Source organism: Staurois parvus, unplaced genomic scaffold (genome assembly GCF_062004578.1).
Source record: "Staurois parvus isolate SC_StPar_1 unplaced genomic scaffold, SC_StPar_1.0 ptg000263l, whole genome shotgun sequence".
Lineage (NCBI taxonomy): Eukaryota > Metazoa > Chordata > Amphibia > Anura > Ranidae > Staurois > Staurois parvus.
The window spans coordinates 900,343-919,586 of NW_028318059.1; the positions used below are offsets into that span (position 1 = coordinate 900,343).

The 19,244-nt window shown below is 43.3% G+C and overlaps 1 long non-coding RNA gene across 1 annotated transcript; it reads left to right on the top strand.

The window, feature by feature from the left end:
- The first annotated feature begins 2,572 nt into the window (after positions 1 to 2,572).
- On the top strand, positions 2,573 to 3,049 carry LOC149459324 (uncharacterized). The gene is made up of 2 exons (XR_016313295.1): positions 2,573 to 2,754; positions 2,864 to 3,049. It is a non-coding gene; the product is annotated as an uncharacterized LOC149459324 (long non-coding RNA).
- Positions 3,050 to 19,244: the final 16,195 nt, after the last annotated feature.

Here is a 19,244-nt window from a genome sequence, read left to right on the forward strand (position 1 = left end):
CTTTTTGAAGAACTCCCATTTCTGTGTTGTGTTTATCGATGCCAATATTCCCTCTCTGTCTAAGTCTTGGAGAGTAGTTCTCAGCCTCGGAAAATTAGCGCTCTTAAAATTGAGCATTTTTATTTTTCCCGTATGTGCTTGCTGTTTACAGCTAACAAATTAAATCATGTTATGGTCACTGCTACCCAGATGTTCTTTTATATGGAAATTCGTAATAAGCTCTGCATGGTTTGAGATCACCAAGTGCAGCAGAGCATCATTCCAACACGGTTCACTAAATTGACTTAAAAGCGGTAGTAATGTCCTTTTATTGATTTATACCTATAGTTAAGCATATATTAAGGCTTACTTGTGGGTACAGTAAATATCTCCTAATTGTGCACTGTTTAAGAGATATTTACGTTAGCAGCACCAGTGATGTCACTGATGCATGCTCACTGTGTTCTCAATGGACGGCATGCCATGCCATCCATTGAGAGAGCTGTGCTATGGCGGTGTCTCCCGCACACATGCACAGGAGTGGCATCATCACAGCCAGCAGAAGATGGAAGCCCTGTCAGGGATTTGTTTTATTGCAAGCTTTTCATAATGTGTTCGTATGTGATGCACACTAGCACATTATGATAATAACTTGCAGGAAGAGGATTTTTTTTTCAGTTTACTACTGCTTTAATAATATTAATGCCAATAATAGTGCATAGTAGTGCATAATAGTATAAGAGCATATAAGAATATTTCCTCTCAACTGTTCTCTACAGTAACCAGACACTATCAGGAAATATGTACTTTGCCATGATTGCTTTTCAAAATATACTGTAACTTGAAGATTTTACTTATTTATAAATCTCTCTCTCAACCCCTCGCCTCACCCCCTCAGTCTCTGCCTGAATCACAAACCTACTAAACGACATATCAGATTGGATGTCGCTCCACTTCCTTAAACTGAACCTCTCCAAAACCGAGCTCCTAGTCTTCTCCCCAGCCCGCACACCACCCCCCATTGACTTCTCCATCACGTCCAACAATGCCACTATCAGGCCCACCCCCGCAGGCCAGAGTACTTGGTGTCATTCTGGACCCCAACCTATCCTTCCAGCCCCAAGTCCAATCTCTAACAAACTCATGCAGACTCCACCTCCGCAACATCGCCAAAACCCGCATGTTCCTCACCCCAGAAACCACTAAACAGCTCATCCACTCCCTCATCATATCACGACTGGACTACTGCAACTCCCTCCTCACTGACCTGCCTCACCACAGGCTATCCCCGCTTCAGTCGATCCTGAATATGGCAGCCAGACTCATTCACCATACCAACCGCTCCGTTTCCACCACCCCCCTCTGCCAATCCCTCCACTGGCTTCCGATTGCACAACGGATCAAATTCAAAATCCTAACCCTGACGTACAAAGCTGTCCATAATACTGGCCCAAATTACTGACCTAATATCGAAGTACCACCCAACACGCATACTCCGCTCCTCACAAGACCTTCTCTCTAGTTCCCTGGTCTCCTCCTCCCATGCACACCTCCTAGGATTTCTCCAGGGAGTCACCCATCCTCTGGAACTCCCTACCCCAATCCATCCATCAGACTATCACCTACTCTCCTCTCCTTTAGGCGCACTCTGAAAACCCACCTCTTCAGGGAAGCCTACCCCACCCCCTGCTAATTGCCGACCTCCTCCACTACTCCTACCACCCCATCCCCCACAACTATTTCCTCCTGTACCACTATCCCCTCCCTCCTAGATTGTAAGCTCAAAGGAGCAGGGCCCTCGATCCCCTCGTGTATCACATTGTATTGTTATTGTACTGTCGCATGTTCTGTCTCCCTTTGTAATGTACAGCACTGAGCGAACTGTTGGCGCTTTATAAATACTGTATAATAATAATAATTTAATGTGTCTGCTGCCATAGCTCAGTCTCATCACTAGAGATGGAACGTAAAGATGCATAATCATTTTGTCTTGAATATACTGTAATCAGGAATTGTGGTCTGTTGAGAAGCAGATATGCTTGCTTTTATCTTAAAAATAGATCTTTAATGCATGGTTTATTTCTCATTGTAGTGTCTTTAAATATAAACTTGCCACAAAACAGGTGTTTTATGGCTATGAAGAAAATAATTCTATTGTTTTACTACATCTTCAGTTTCTGTAATAGAAGCCCAGTCAACATTTTTCGTTCATCTATAGTTCTATGTCTAACACTATAAATTGAGATTCCAATTTGATTTTTATTGTCAGTATATTCTGTAACATTCCTTCAGGTAGACCAGGTACAACCATATTCCTAATTCCATATAAAGAACATCTGTGCACATTAGGGAAGCATCTCCTATTAAAATTGCAATGTAAAAAAAAAGGGAACGCCTTTTTTGTATCTTTATAAAGAAGTCCCGTGACTGCTATAATATATAGGGCTGGAATAGTGAACAGGACTAATCTGCATGGCCTTAAGTTTAATGTTGACACTACTGTCTGTAACTGAAGGTGTTAAATGGAGAGAGACTGACCAGTTAGAGGATTCTCTCCCCCATTTACAGATCATGTTACATGCAGTGTAATCAATGAAAAAACTTTGCTCAGTGGAGGAGGAGGAGGAGGAGGAAGCAGAGAACATGTCCCCATCGGACCATCTGAAACTGTTAACCATTGCTGCCCTGGAAATTCAGAGATAGGAAAAGGACTGGCATCCATGTAATGAAGATTTCTCCAGGATCCAGATGCCTGCATGACATGTTTCATTACAGGTAACTGATGCAACTATAGCTGTAGGGATTTTTTTTTTCATTTTTGCTATACTGCAGCTTTATTAGTCCCCCCCCTTCAGTAATTTTAAAATACTACTTTTTTTTCTAGATGATCAACGCCATTAATGTTCTAATTTTGGCTATTAGAACATTAGAGAAGAGGATATTAAATACTAAATCAGCTGACCTTAAAGTGGTTGTAAACCCTTTCATACTGTATACCAAGTGAAGTGACTAGCCTCAGGTGATACACAGAGATGAAGCAAATTCTCCTACATAAAGTTGTTCTTATTTATCTGCTGTCTTCTCATCTCTACAGCCCTTCAAACTGCAGATTTTTTACAGCTTGTCTGAGCTTCCAGAATGCAGGGGACGGGGAGCCGACGTTATACTCAGTGAGGAGAGCTGAGTGGAGGCAAACGGAACACCTCCCTTCACAAAGCACATAGAAACAGAGCTGAGGCTGTCAATCACAGGTGGTGAATTTATCTCAAAAATTAAAAACCTGAGAACCAGAGAAACAGGAGGTACACACCCATTATTTTTGCTCTGAATGGATCACCAACTCACCTTAAGAAATCAGGGGGTGTCACCCTCATAACTAAATCAATACTGCAACAAAAATAAGTTAAGACCAAAAGAAATCTATTATTAGTATAAAAGATGACTGAAAAAAAATACCTCCACCATTCACCTATTAAAACACGACAACGTTGTCATGACGTATGAAATGTCCAGACCCCCACGCACAGCCAGCCACCACTTAACAAATGGCAATACTTAAATAAGGCTAGCAGGCCTCTTAAGCTGTGATAATGCATCCTGGGGTCCCCCAGGTGGAACCTTATTAACTGAATAGTAATGAACCACCCCTAGATCAGGGATAATGCAATGTGCCACAAAGGGAATCTTGGGGATACCACCACAAACCCAGTAGCGTGCATAAGCCATTTACTGTACATACACTAGGCACCATACAATCTATCCTAGGTAACTTAATATACAGAACTTGGGACAATAGCATCAGTGCCCCAACAGTCCTATAGTCCCAAGGTAATGGGAAGGAGGCTCCAGTGAAAGATTATGAGTGTAAAATTGCATGAAGAAGCGTTGTCCAGAAAGCCAGAAGCATGGATTATAACAAGACAGCATAGGAATTAGAAGCTAGGCAGCAGAGTTGCAGCAGCAGGATGGAAGAAGAGGGTTAATGCAAAATAAGCAATTGCACAGTACATTGCAGTTACAGATCCTGTCACCCACCTATTGGCATCCCCCATAGGATACTGGGTTTTAAATTAGCAGAGCAGCATCCCTCAAGAATGCGCTTCCTGGAAGTCCTGTGGGCAACAGAATGCAGCAGCATGTGCCTTCTAATCATACTCTCCATTGTCTTTGGATACACATCTGCTTCGGAAGATCAATCTCCAAAGGTGATGACATCACATGTCAATGCATTTTGCCCAGTATTTTGTCAGGAGAGCTTGGGGCCAGTAGGCCACGGCTTAAAACACCTCACTGTCTGTTTATGCTATATTGCACCAGTAAAACTTAACCTATTAGTGGATATACATGGTTTTGACTTGGAAATAAGAGAAAAAGATTCCTCCACACGTGACATGCATCAGACTTATATCACTCAACCACAAACATACAGCCTCTGGATCAGTGAATTTTAAGGAAGAGTACTTTAAATGCTATATAGAGGAAGAATTTAAAGGGGCATTTGAAAAATCATGAATGGTTGACCCTTAGTACCTGATGGTAATCCATCAGGTACTAAGGGTCAAGAAAGACCTGCAAATTCAGTTATGAATGTAACCTCTTGGGGACTAATGTGCCAAGTTTATAGATCCATTTCTTCTGCTTATGGAAGAGGATGGTGTTAAAGTTCTTACTCTAGATAAATTTAAGACATAAATTCCCTTGACCCTTAGTGCATCTGGTTTCCCATCATGCAACCTGGCAAAGTGTTATGCTAATGGACTATTGTCCTCTGAATGCTTTATACTTCCAATGTGCTCACTGATGTGGACACCAAGTTGGCGATTGATCTTACGCACATATAATTTGAAGCCCAGATGCTCCAACATATAAATGAGGCGTGTCCTCATAAACTGCCTTATTTGGTAGGAATTAGACCTGTCCACATCTATGAACACACTGTTTTTCTTCACATAGTGACAAATTTGGCAATTTGGATTGGGAACATTCCTGTCACTCTTGGCAAATCAATGAGCCAATTCCTAGGTGTTTTACATTCAAATTCCTGTCCCGTTTTGCGACCAAAGGTCTTGGGTCCACAATCACCACCAGTTGTAGAGAGTGAGTCAGTATACAGTATGCCAGTGCCCACCAAGGATAGCCCTCACTTCTTCCTACTGAGACCCATATTGTGCAAGTTCCTCCAAATAAGCAGGAACTGAGCTTTGAGGATGCACTTAACCAAGAGGCTTGGATAGTGGGTGCTAGCATGTAACACAGTATTAACTGCTATTTCATTGCAGAAAGTTTTAGTTTGAAGCCTTTGACTTTCTATTGAGATTAGGAAGTCCAGAAATCATTTCTAATGGAAATTATACGTCAAGCATATATTCTAATTATTCATCCCAAGTTCAGTCAGGAAGGTCTCTAGATCACTAACTGTTCCCTGCCACAGCATCAGAACATCATCAATATACCTCAGCCACAATCTAACGTGCCTGAGGTACATTGAAGAGAGATAGATTACCTCCTCCTCCCACCACCCCAAGTGGAGGCAGGCATATGTTAGGGCCCATGGCCCCCATGGAGGTGCCCTTACCTGTTGATAAGTCACCCCCATGAATTGAAAAATGTTATTGAACAGAAATTACAGCATATCTAGTACAAACTTTTTATGCACGCCCATATGGGGAAAGTTGGCCTTAAGGAAATGGGATTGGTGTATAAAGTGACTCAAAGTCCATACCAACTAAAATAATCCTTCCTGGACCTCCACCTGTTAATCTTGGGATAGAATGGGGCAACCTGACCACAAGATGTCATTGATCAGGGCATCAACGTATTTCACTATCCACTCAAGAGGACCCTTGATAGTACAGTCATGGCCGAAATTGTTGGCACCCTTGATATTTCTCCAGGAAATCATGTATTTCTCACGAAACGTATTGCATTAACACATGTTTTGCTATACACATGTTTATTCCCTTTGTGTGTATTGGGACAAAACAAAAAAAGGGAGGAAAGAAAGCAAATTCGACATAATGTCACACAAACCTCCAAAAATGGGCTGGACAAAAGTATTGGCACCCTTTCACAACTGCGGATAAATAAGAATGTTACAAGCATGTGATGCTCCTGTAAACTCACCTGGGGCAAGTAACAGGTGTGGGCAATATAGAAATCACACCTGAAAGCAGATAAAAAGGAGAGACGTTCACTTAACCTTTGCATTGTGTGTCTGTCTGTGCCACACTAAGCATGGACAACAGAAAGAGGAGACGAGAACTGTCTGAGGACCTGAGAACCAAAATTGTGGCAAAATATCAACAATCTCAAGGTTACAAGTCCATCTCCAGAGAACTAGATTTGCCTTTGTCCACAGTGCGCAACATTATCAAGAAGTTTGCAACCCATGGCACTGTAGCTAATCTCCCTGGTCGTGGACGGATGAGGAAAATTGATGAAAGATTGCAACGCAGAATAGTCCGGATGGTGGATAAGCAGCCCCAAACATGTTCCAAAGACATTCAAGCTGTCCTGCAGGCTCAGGGAGCATCAGTGTCAGCGCGAACTATCCGTCGACATTTAAATGAAATGAAACGCTATGGCAGGAGACCCAGGAGGACCCCACTGCTGACACAGAGACATAAAAAAGCAAGACTACAGTTTGCCAAAATGTACTTGAGTAAGCCAAAAGCCTTCTGGGAAAACGTCTTGTGGACAGATGAGACCAAGATAGAGCTTTTCGGTAAAGCACATCATTCTACTGTTTACCGAAAACGGAATGAGGCCTACAAAGAACAAAACACAGTACCTACGGTAAAATATGGTGGAGGTTCAATGATGTTTTGGGGTTGTTTTGCTGCCTCTGGCACTGGGTGCCTTGACTGTGTGCAAGGCATCATGAAATCTGAGGATTACCAAAGGATTTTGGGTCGCACTGTAGGGCCCAGTGTCAGAAAGCTGGGTTTGCGTCCAAGATCCTGGGTCTTCCAGCAGGACAATGACCCCAAACATACGTCAAAAAGCACTCAGAAATGGATGGCAAAGAAGCGCTGGAGAGTTCTGAAGTGGCCAGCAATGAGCCCAGATCTAAATCCCATTGAACACCTGTGGAGAGATCTTAAAATTGCTGTTGGGAAAAGGTGTCCTTCCAATAAGAGAGACCTGGAGCTGTTTGCAAAGGAAGAGTGGTCCAAAATTCCGGGTGAGAGGTGTCAGAAGCTTATTGATGGTTATAGGAAGCGACTGATTTCAGTTATGTTTTCCAAAGGGTGTGCAACCAAATATTAAGTTAAGGGTGCCAATACTTTTGTCCAGCCCATTTTTGGGGTTTTGTGTGACATTATGTCATATTTGCTTTTCTGCCTCTGTTTTATATTTGTTCCAATACATACAAAGGGAATAAACATGTGTATAGCAAAACATGTGTTAATGCAATACCTTTTTTGTGTGAAATACTTGATTTTCAGGAAAAATATCAAGGGTGCCAACAATTTCGGCCATGACTGTATATACAATTGGCCTACCAGAGGGATATGTAAATCTTAGAAATTTTAGGGATAATATAGAAGGTGTGGGGTACTATGCTTCCTCACCATCAGATAATCCCACTCCTTTTTAGTAATCAGGTTCAACTCGTAGGCCAAAAAAAGCATGTAAATAAAGCGAGTTAACAAGGGCAGGAAAAGGCAATCTCCTGTATGTGTGAAATAAATATGGGGTGGTTTTTTGGATTCCCCTACTTAACCACTTGAGCTCCAGAGGATTTACCCCCCTTAATGACCAGGCCTCTTTTTGCTACTCAGCGCTGCACTAATTCAACTGATAATTGCGCGGTCATGCAATGCTGCACCCAAACGAAATTTATGTCCTTTTTTTCACACAAATAGAGCTTTCTTTCGGTGGTATTTGATCATCTGTGCGCTTTTTATTTTTCACGCTATAAACATAAAAAGGCCAAAAATTTTGAAGAAAAACTATATTTTTTACTTTCAGCAAAAAAAATATATAGTAAACTCAAAGTTGGTTATAAATTTAGGCCAAAATGTATTCTGCTACATGTTTTTGGTAAAAAAAATCCCTATGAGTGTATATTGATTGCTTTGTGTGGAAGTTATAGCGTTTACAAACTATGGTATAAATACTGCAACTTACGCCATTTTTCTGCTATACAGTGCTGCGCTAGTTTAACAGACAATTGCACGGTCATGCAATAGGGTGCATAAATGAAATTTACATCCTTTTTTTCCCCATAAATTGAGTTTTCGTTTGGTGGTATTTGATCGCCTGTGCGGTTTTTATTTTTTGTGCTATAAAAAAAAAGACTGACAATTTTGAGGAAAAAAAAACAATATTTTGGACTTTTTGCTATAAAACATGTCCAGTAAAAAAAAAATTCAAAAATCAAATTTAGTCATAAATTTCTGCCAAAATGCATTCTGCGACATGTCTTTAATAAAAAAACAAACCTAATACGTTTAAATTTATTGGTTTACGTGAAAGTTATAGCGTTTACAAATGGCGGGAAAGATACTGGGATTTTTAGGGGTTTTTTTTATACTAATAATGGCGGCGATCAGCGAATTATGGCGGCGATCAGGGACTTATGGCGGGACTGCGGCGGACATTCTGACATTGGGGGGTACTGACTTGGGGTCACTGACATCCCCAAAAACACTAATACAGTGATCAGTGCAAAAAAAAAAAACTGACACTGTACTAATGGCAATGGGGAGGAAGGGGTTAACTTTATTTTGCAGGGAAGAGTTTTAGGAGTGAGGGGAGTGTTTTACTAGGGGGCGGGGGAGTGTGCTGCACGAGAGAAGGCTGATCAAGAAAGAGAAACTCTTCTTTCTCGATCAGCTCATCCTCGAGCGGACAGGGAAGTGACAGACAGCACAGCTACTGCAGCTGTGCTGTCTGTCACTGTTTGCCACCGATCGCCAGAACATAGCCGATAACAAGCAGCTGTGACCCGGTGACTGACATCTGCGGCGGTGATCCGCGGGACAAATAGGGCGGCGGCGCGCCTCGCGTGCGCCCCCTATTTGTTTACAAAACACACATCTTAAAATGTGGTTTTGCCTGCGAGTGCCGCCGTATATGTACAGTGGCTGGGCGGCATGCGGTTAAATTCTCAATATAAACTATCTTGTCGGCTCCTATGTTGGGCTATTCTGTCAGCGCTCTGATAATATGGATTGTGACACCAGGCCCGAACTGGGCCAAAAAATAGGCCCGGGCATTTTAGACTGAGCAGCCAATTTTTCTGGGAGGGTTCGTGGGAGCAGTTGTTGATGGAATATTCATGGAGTCGGAGTCTGTCCTCTACAGAGCAGTCCCCGTTTTATATCAGTGCTCCTTTACATTACAGTGCAAAGGGGCACTGTATTGTTTACAGTGCCCCTTTACAGCGCGGTCCCCTTTATATCATAGTGCCCCTTTACATTACAGTGCCTATAGAGATCTAATCACAATTTCCATTATATATTCAAAGAGATGGCCCAAATCTGGCAGAGAGACATCCCAATCCAACAAAGAGACATATCCATATAGCAAAGACAGCCCCATATAGCAAAGAGACAGCCCAGTCCAGCAAAGAGACAGCCCAGTCCAGTAAAGAGACAGCCCAGTCCAGCAAAGAGATGGGATTTCTCTTTGCTGGATGGGGATGTCTCTTTGCTGAATGGGGATGTCCCTTCTTGGACTGGGCTGTCTTTTTGCTGGATTGGAATGTCTCTTTGCTAGACCCAATCGAGCAAAGAGAAATCCCCATCCAGCAAAAAGACATCCTTCCCAGCAAAGAGACATTCTCATCCAGCAAAGAGATGGGATGTCTTTGCTGGATGGGGATGTCTCTTTGCTGGAAGGGAATGTCTCTTTGCTGGACACAATCGAGCAAACAGACATCCCCATACAGCAGAGAGACAGCCCGTCCAGGTAAAGAGACAACCCATGCCCATCCAGCAAAGAGGCAGCCCGGCCAGCAAAGAGGCAGCCTACACCGCCTCTACAAAGCTGTAACAGTGTGCAGGTGGGTGAAGGGCCTCTGTTGTCCCTTCAGTGTGGCTGTGTGTGCAGCGGCCGGCAAGGTGTCTGTGTCAGTGGCACTTCCTGCTTGCTGTCTGGAGCGGTCACTGCCGCTGCTCCTGTTGGCCCTCCTTTAGGCATAGCCGCACAGCAGCAGGTGAGCGATGGCCACAGTCTGTGTTAGCCCTGTCCAGATCACGGTTGCCGCTTACCTCTCGCTGTGTGGCCCAGTCATCAACAGGCTGCTCTCCTTAAGCCCGGCGGCCCCGGCCCACTAGGCAAGTGCCCAGTGTGCCTTATGGCTAGTCCAGTCCTGGGTGACACTACAAAACTATACTATCTATAATAATTAACACAATGCTCAAAGAAGTGATTCTAAAGGTTAATTTTTTGTTTTTTTTAAATAACAATATGCTATACTTACCTAATGTGTGCAGTGGTTTTACATAGAGCAGTCTGGATCCTGCTCTTCTTGGGTCCCCTGCAGGCTCTCTTGGCCCCTTCGTCCTGCCGGGTGCACCTCAGCAACCAGCTTGTCCATTCACACACTGAGCAGTGGATTTCCCCCCCCCCCCCCCAATTGGCTGACTGGCTGTGATTGCTTACTGTCTCAGCTAATGAGGAGGTAGAGGTCAAGGCTGTCGTTCACATTGCTAGTTTGCGATGAGGCTTAGGTGAGTATTGGAGGGGGCAGGGGGAACTGCTGCATGCAGAAGGTTTTTTACCTTCATGCATAGAATGCATGAAGGTAAAAAACTTTGAGCCTTTACAACCACTTTAAACCCTAATGTAGAAATCTAAAAGAATATATAAACATTAAAAAAAGAGATGATACATTATGCAAGTCCATCCTCAAAGTTCTGTATCTTGGCTGGCTTCCAGGAAGAAAGAGAGATACCATAGCTGGCCCTTGTATCTTTTACCACTCACAAGCAACATTCATATCACCACCCTGTATAGTTCTGTATCCAGCTAGCAAAGATCAGTAGTGATGTGTATGAGCACTGTGATAGGGATACCTAATGTATGAGGACACCGATGGGGACACCTGATGTATGGGAACAATGTTATGAAAGACATCTTATGTATGGGGACACTGATGGGAAACATCTGATGTATGGGTACACTGTGATGAAGGTCATCTGATGTACAAAGACACTGTGATGGGGACATCTAATCTATGGGGACACCTAATGTATGGGTACATTTGATGTATGGGTACACTGCGAAGAGGGACATCTGATGTATGGGGACATCTGCTGTATGGGAATACTGTGATGGGGGACACCTGATGTATTCAGGACATCTGATGTATGGGGCACTGTGATGGGGGACACCTAGTGTATGAGAACACTGATGGGGACATCTGATCTATGGGGACACTGTAATGGGAGACATCTTATGAAGGGGAATACTAATGGGAGACATCTGGTGTATGATGACACCTGACTTATGGGGACACTGTGATGAGGGACATCTGATGTATGGGGACACTGATGAGGGACATCTGATGTATGGGGACACTGTGATGAGGGACATCTTATGAATGAGGACACTGTAATGGGAGACGTCTTATGAAGGGGGACCCTAATGGGAGACATCTGGTGTATGAGGACACCTGACGTATGGGAACACGGATGTGAGACATTTGATGTATGAAGACACTGTGATGGGAGACATCTTGTGTATGGGAACACTGATGGGGGACATCTGATGTATGGGGACACTGATGGGGGACATCTGATGTATGGGGATACCTGATGCATGGTGACAATGATGTGGGACACCTGATGCATGGTGACAATGTTGTGGGACATCTGGTGTATGGGGATACCTGATGCATGGGGGCACTGATGGGGGACACTTGATATATGGGAACACTGAAATGGGACACATCTATGTATGGGGACACTGATAAGGGTCACCTGATGTAAGAGGACACTGTAACGGGGGAGGGGGTGAACTGATGTATGGGGACACTAATGAAGGTCACCTGATGCATGGGGATATTGTGATGGGGGCACAACTCTGATGTATGGCAACCCTGTGATGGTGGCATCTGATCTGTGGGGACAGAGATGGTGGCACCTGATCTATGGGGACACAGATGGTGGCACCTGATGTATGAGGACACTAATGGAAGTCACCTGATGAATGGGGATATTGTGATGGGGGCACAACTCTGATGTATGGTGACCCTGTGATGGGGGTCAACTGATGTAAAAGGACACTGTGATGGTGGCATCTGATGTATGGGGATGCTGTGATGATGGCACCTGGTGTATGGGAACACTGATGAGGGGCACCTGATGTATGGAGACACTGATGGGGACATCTGATGTATGGGGGGCATCTGGTGTAATGGGACACCTGATGTACAGGGACACAGTGATGGGGGAACATCTGATGTATGGGGATACTGTGATGGGGACACCTGATGTATGCGGATACTATGATGGGGACATCTGATCTATGGGGACACTGATGCGGACACCTTATGTATGGGTACATCTGATGTATGAGGACACTGTAATGAGAGACATCATATGTATGGAGACACTGTTATGGGAGACATCTTATGTATGGGGACACTGTGATAGGGAACATCTGGTGAATGACACCTGATGCATGGGGACACTGATGGGGGAAATCTTATGTATAGGGACAATGTGATGGGGATACCTGATGTATGGGGCCACTTTGATGTAGGGGGACACTGATGTCCCATCCGATGCATGGGGACACTGTAATGGGGGAACCCTGAGGTACAGGGACACTGATGAGGGGCACCTGATGTATGGTGATACTGTGATAGGGAAACCTGCTCTATGGAGACACTGTGATGGGGACATCTAAACATGGGGGCACCTGATGTATGACACTGATGGAGACACTGATGGTGGACACCTGATGTGTGGGAACAATGCGATGGGAGACATCTGATGTATGGGGAAATCTGATGTATGGGGACCCTGTGATGGGGGTCACCTGATGCATAGGGATACTGTGATGGGGGTCACCTGATGCTCATGGGGATACTGTGATGGGGACACCCGATGTATAAGGACACTGTGATGAAGACACCTGATTTATCGTTATAATCCTATACCCACAGTTGATTCAGAGGAGGGCAAAAAACCCAGGAAAGCATAATCCAATTTGCTCCTGCAGGGGGAAAAAATCCCTTCCTGATCCCCCAAGAGGCAATCGGATATTCCCTGGATCAACTTTACCTATAAATGTTAGTATCCAGTTATATTATGTGTATCTATGAAAGAATCCAGGCCTTTTTAAAGCAATCCACTGAGCTGGCCAGAACCAACTCTTGAGGGAGTCTATTCCACATTTTCACAGCTCTTACTGTGAAGAAACCGGTCTGTGATTGGAGATTACATTTATTTTCCTCCAGATGTAAGGAGTGTCCCCTTGTCCTCTAATGACCTCAGGGTGAATAACTACATTGAGTTCACTATATGAACCACTGATGTATTTATACATGTTGATCATATCCCCCCCTTAATCTCTTCTCTATATATTTTTTTATAGTCGAAAGTAAAAAAATATTGTTTTGTTTTTTTTCAAAATCTTCGGTCTTTTTTGTTTATAGCACAAAAAATAAAAAAAGTACACAGGTGAACAAATACGACTGAAAGAAAGCTCTATTTGTGTGAAAAAAGGATATAAATTTAATTTGGGTACAGAATTGCATGACTGCGCAATTACCAGTTGAAATAGTGCATAGCAAAAAAAGGCCTGGTCAGGAAGGGGGGGGGGGGGGTAAATCCTCAGGAGGGCAAATGGTAAAAAAAAAAAAAAAAGTTATAATCCTACACCCACAGTTAATCCAGGTGAAGGCAAAAAACCCAGCAAAGCATGATGCAGGGGGAAAAATTCCTTCCTGATCCCCCTAAAGGCAATCGGATATTCCCAGGATCAACTTTACCTATAAATGTTAGTATCCAGTTATTTTTTGTGTATCCAAGAAAGAATCCAGGCCTTTTTTAAAGAGATCCACTGAGCTGGCCAGGGCCAAAACGTTTGAGGGAGTCTATTTCACATTTTCACAGCTCTCACTGTGAAGAAACCTTTCCGTGTTTGGAGATTAAAATTTCTTTTCCTCCAGATGTAGAGTGCCCCCTTGTCCTCTGATGACCTCAGGGTGAATAACTCTATACCGAGTTCACTATATGAACCACTGATGTATTTATACATGTTGATCATATCCCCCTTAATCTCTTCTTCTCAAAAGAATACATTCAGTTCCTCCAATCTTTCCTCATAGCTGAGCTCATCCCTGCCTCTTATCAGTCTAGTTGCCCTTCTCTACACTGTTTCCAGTTCCCCAATGTTCTTTTTGTGGATTGGTGCCAAAAACTGAACTGCATATTCCAGATGAGGTGTTACTAATAATTTGAACAGGGGTAAAATAATCTCTCTCTCTAGTCTATACCTCTTAATACAAGAGAGGATTTTGCTCACTTTAGAAACCGCAGTTTGGCATTGCATGCCATTATTAAGCTTGTGATCTACCAAAACTCCCAGATCCTTCTCCACCATTGATTGTCCCAGTTATACTCCCCCTAGTATGTATGATGCATACCTATTCTTAGCCCCCAAGTGCATAACCTTACATTTAACAACATTAAACCTCATTTGCCTGTATTGTCTTCACAATTCACTAGTAATGATTCCGCTGAAAACCTTCTAGATTAAAAATACTATTTTTCGCTCCCTACTTTGGGGAAACCGCCCACCGTGGATATGGATAGAACAGTTATAGCATCCTAAGGATAGGAGGGGGGATAGCTTTGCCCAATCCCTGGTTGTATTATCTGGCTAGCCAGGTGCAACATCTGTCTGGCAAGGTTTGAATTTAGGTTGGTGGCAATAAACTGTTGTGCATATAAATTGCTTTGATCCACAATCAATGCATACAAATCTTCCATGAAAAACAGCTCCAAAAAAAAAATAAAAATCAAGGGGAGTATTTAAATTTGCCGTTTCCACCTGAATTCTGGGTTGGGCAGTGAATGGGGGGAAGTACATGTGCTGAAGGGGATTGCCAATCTGGATTACTAGGGGCTCTACAGGCCTGTGTGCAAATTCTTGGTGGCTGCGGGACACTATTTGTGCTCTCCACCGCGCCAGCTTGTACTACACTTATGGGACTCGCCATGTCACCAAGCGATACTGCAGTGCTGGTATGTACTAGGCTGCTGGTACTCGCCAGGTCACCAAAAGGTAGAGCGGCACTAGTACTGGCACTCTGCTGCATATGAGAATCATCATACAATTGTAACATCTCAGCAACCTGGGAATGGGGTCGGGTATGCCTGACCTTAACAGGGACCTCTTCTCCATCATGTGAGCCATCTGTCACACTAGAGTACCTTTCTATTGAAATTTTGTGTTATTAGTAGCATTTTCCCCTTGTAGTGCAGGGGATAGTTTTTATAACCTGTATAAGCTAGGGGACAATTATGGCAAAAGCTTCACCTACTCCATTTTCCATATCAAGCACTGCCATGGTAGCCTGTGCTTATGAATTCCACAACCATTACAAATTACTGGGGATCCGAAAGCCTGTTTTGTGAATCAATTCTAGACCCAATTTGAATTCAAAACAAAAAGGTAACATTATTTCTCTGCTTCATGGAGAAGTGTGTAGGCAGGTTCCTACGTAAAACAGTTGTCCAGTCTCCTTTGGCCACTTGTCCTCTGGAAGATTTACTCCCCTTCCTGATCAGGCCATTTTTTGCTATTCAGCTCTGTGCTATTTCAACTGGCAATGGCACGGTCACACAACACTGTACCCAAACAAAAATGTCCTTTTTTCACATAAATAGAACTTTCTTATGCTAGCATTTGATCACCACTGGTTATAAAGTTATAGCGTCTACAAACTATGAGATTATATATATATATATATATATATATATATATATATATACACACACACACATATACAGTTGCAAGAAAAAGTATGTGAACCCCTTGGGATTACGTGGAGTTTTGCATGAATTGGGCATAAAATGTGCTCTAAACATCATCTAAGTCACAACAATAGAAGAACACAGTCTGCTGAACATAATACTACACAAACATTAGATGTTGCCATGGTTTAATTGCACATAACATGTAAACATTCACAGTGCAGGGAGGAAAAAGTATGTGAACCTTTGGACTTAATAACTGGTTGACCCTCCTTTGGCAGCAATAACCTCAACCAAACGTTTCCTGTAGTTGCAGATCAGACCTGCACAACGATCTGGAGTAATTTTGGACCACTCCTCTTCACAAAACTGTTTCAGTGTAGCAATATTCTTGGGATGTCTTGTGTGAATTGCTCTCTTAAGGTCATGCCACAGCATTTCAATCGGGTTGAGGTCAGGACTCTGACTGGGCCACTCCAGAAGGCGTATTCTGTGCTGTTGCAGCCATTGTTTTGTTGAATTACTTGTATGCTTTGGGTCATTGTCCTGTTGCATCACCCATCCTCTGCGGAGCTTCAGTTGGCGGACAGATGGTCGTACGTTTTCCTGCAAAATGTCTTGATAAACTCTGGAATTCATTTTCCCATCAATGACAACAATCCGTCCAGGCCCTGAGGCAGCAAAGCAGCCCCAAACCATGATGCTCCCTCCGCCATGTTTTACAGTGGGGATGAGGTTTTGATGTTGGTGTGCTGTGCCTTTTTTTCTCCACACATATTGTTGTGTGTTCTTCCCAAACAACTCAATCTTGGTTTTATCTGTCCGCAGTATATTTTGCCAGTAGTGCTGTGGAACATCCAGGTGCTCTTTTGCAAAACGTGCAAACGTGCTGCAATATTCTTTTTGGACAGCAATGGCTTCCTCCGTGGTGTCCTCCCATGTACTCCATTCTTGTTTAATGTTTTCCTTATTGTAGATGTGTCAACAAAAATGTTAGCATGTGCCAGAGGTTTCTGTAAGTCTTTAGCTGACACTCTGGGATTCTTCTTTACCTCATGCAGCATTCTGTGCTGTGCTCTTGCAGTCATTTTTACAGGACGACCGCGCCTAGGGAGAGTAGCAACAGTGCTAAACTTTCTCCATTTGTAGACAGTCTGTCTTACCGTGGACACATGAACATCAAGGCTTTTGGAGATACTTTTGTAACCCTTTCCAGCTTCATGAAAGTCAACAATTCTTGATCGTAGGTCTTCTGAGAGCTCTTTTCTGTGAGGCATGGTTCACATCAGACAGTGCTTCTTGAAAGCAGTAAACCCAAAACAGGTGTGTGTTTTTTAAGGGCAGGACAGCTATCAGCAACACACCCAGTTATTAAGTCCAAAAGTTCACATACTTTTTCCTCCCTGCACTGTGAATGTTTACATGTTATGTGCAATGAAACCATGGCAACATCAAATGTTTGTGTAGTATTATGTTCAGCAGACTGTGTTCTTCTATTGTTGTGACTTAGATGACGTTCAGAGCACATTTTATGCCCAATTCATGCAAAACTCCACGTAATCCCAAGGGGTTCACATACTTTTCTTGCAACTGTACACACACACACACACACACACACACACACACACACACACACACACACACACACACGCATATATACACATACATATACACACACACACACACACACACTGGAATTTTTTACTTTCTGACTGTCTATCGCATTTCTTGAGGTACTGAAATGCCAGGGGAGTACAAAGACCCCCCAAATGACCCCTTCTTGGAAAGTAGACCCCCCAAGGAATTTTCTGAGAGGCATGGAGGAGCTCGACTATGAGGAAAGGATTAGAGAAACTGAATTTATTCTCTTGAGGAGATTAAGGGGGGGGTATGATTACCATGTATAAATACATCAGTGGTTCATATAGTTAACTCGGTGTAGAGCTATTCACCCTGAGGTCATCAAAGAGGACAAGGGGGCACTCTTTACGTCTGGAGGAAAAGAAATTTAATCTCCAAACATGGAAAGGTTTCTTCACAGTGAGCTGTGAAAATGTGGAATAGACTCCCTCAAGAGTTGGTTCTGGACAGCTCAGTGGATTGCTTTAAAAAAGGCCTGGATTCTTTCTTGGATACACAGAATATAAGTGGAAACTAACATTTATAGGTAAAGTTTATCAAGGTCCTACCTTTCCTCAGGGCTTGTGCTGCTCCATGTGCTGGCATCCATCTTAGGTCTGCAAAGCATTGTGGGATCCTTTATGCTTTCAGCCCTCTGCGGCTCCTCCCAGAAGATGGTGGCTTATCACATTTAAGTCTGCTGTTTGTAGCTGTCCATTCGTGTCTTGTCTGTTGCACAGCAGCAAGCTCCTGTTCAGTTAACTCATTGCTCTCCTGGATACCGACTCAGATTTGGCAAAGACTCCTCCTGGCTTCTGACCCCGGCTCTAGCAACCATTCTTCCTGGCTCCTGACCCCGGCTTTGGCTACGATTCCCGCTGGTTCTCGACTTGATTATCCTGGAAGACGACCTCGGCAGGAGAACTTCTGTCCTACCAAGTCATCCGCTGTTGCTGTCGGACTTGAATAGACTCTTGCCTTGTTTCTGTGTAAATAAACCTACCTTTAATTATTATTATTATTATACAGTATTTATAAAGCGCCAATAGTTCGCTCAGCGCTGTACATTACAAAGGGGGACAGAACATGTGACAGAACAATACCAATACAATGCAAAACATGAGGGGATTGCTCTTTCGAGCTTACAATCTACTTGTGTGTCTGGCTCCTCGCTTCCTGACAAAGTTGATCCAGGGAGTATCCGATTGCCTCTCGGGGGATCAGGAAGGAATTTTTTTCCCTGCAGGAGCAAATTGGATCATGCTTTGCTGGGTTTTTTGCCTTCCTCTGAATCAACTGTGGGTGTAGGATTATAACTTTTTTTGTTAAATGGATGGTCTTTTTTCAGCCAGACTAACTATGTAACTATGTTGAGTCCATGGAAGATTTTATTTGTTTGCCAACTTTTGAAAAAAATGACAATTTTTTTCTCTTTACACAAAGTTGTGACTTAAATGACATATTGCTTACATATGCCATGGCTATATATTGAATAACACCCCTAAACACATTCTGCTACTTCTCCCGAGTATGGGCATGCCACATGTGACACTTTTTGGCAGCCTATCCACATACAGGCCCCCAAAATCCAATGGCCACTTTCAGGCTTTCAAATGGCAGATTTCCTCATATCACTTCCTCACTCCTATCACAGTTTCAGAGGCCCTAAAATTCCAAGATAGTACAAACACCTCCCCAAATGAC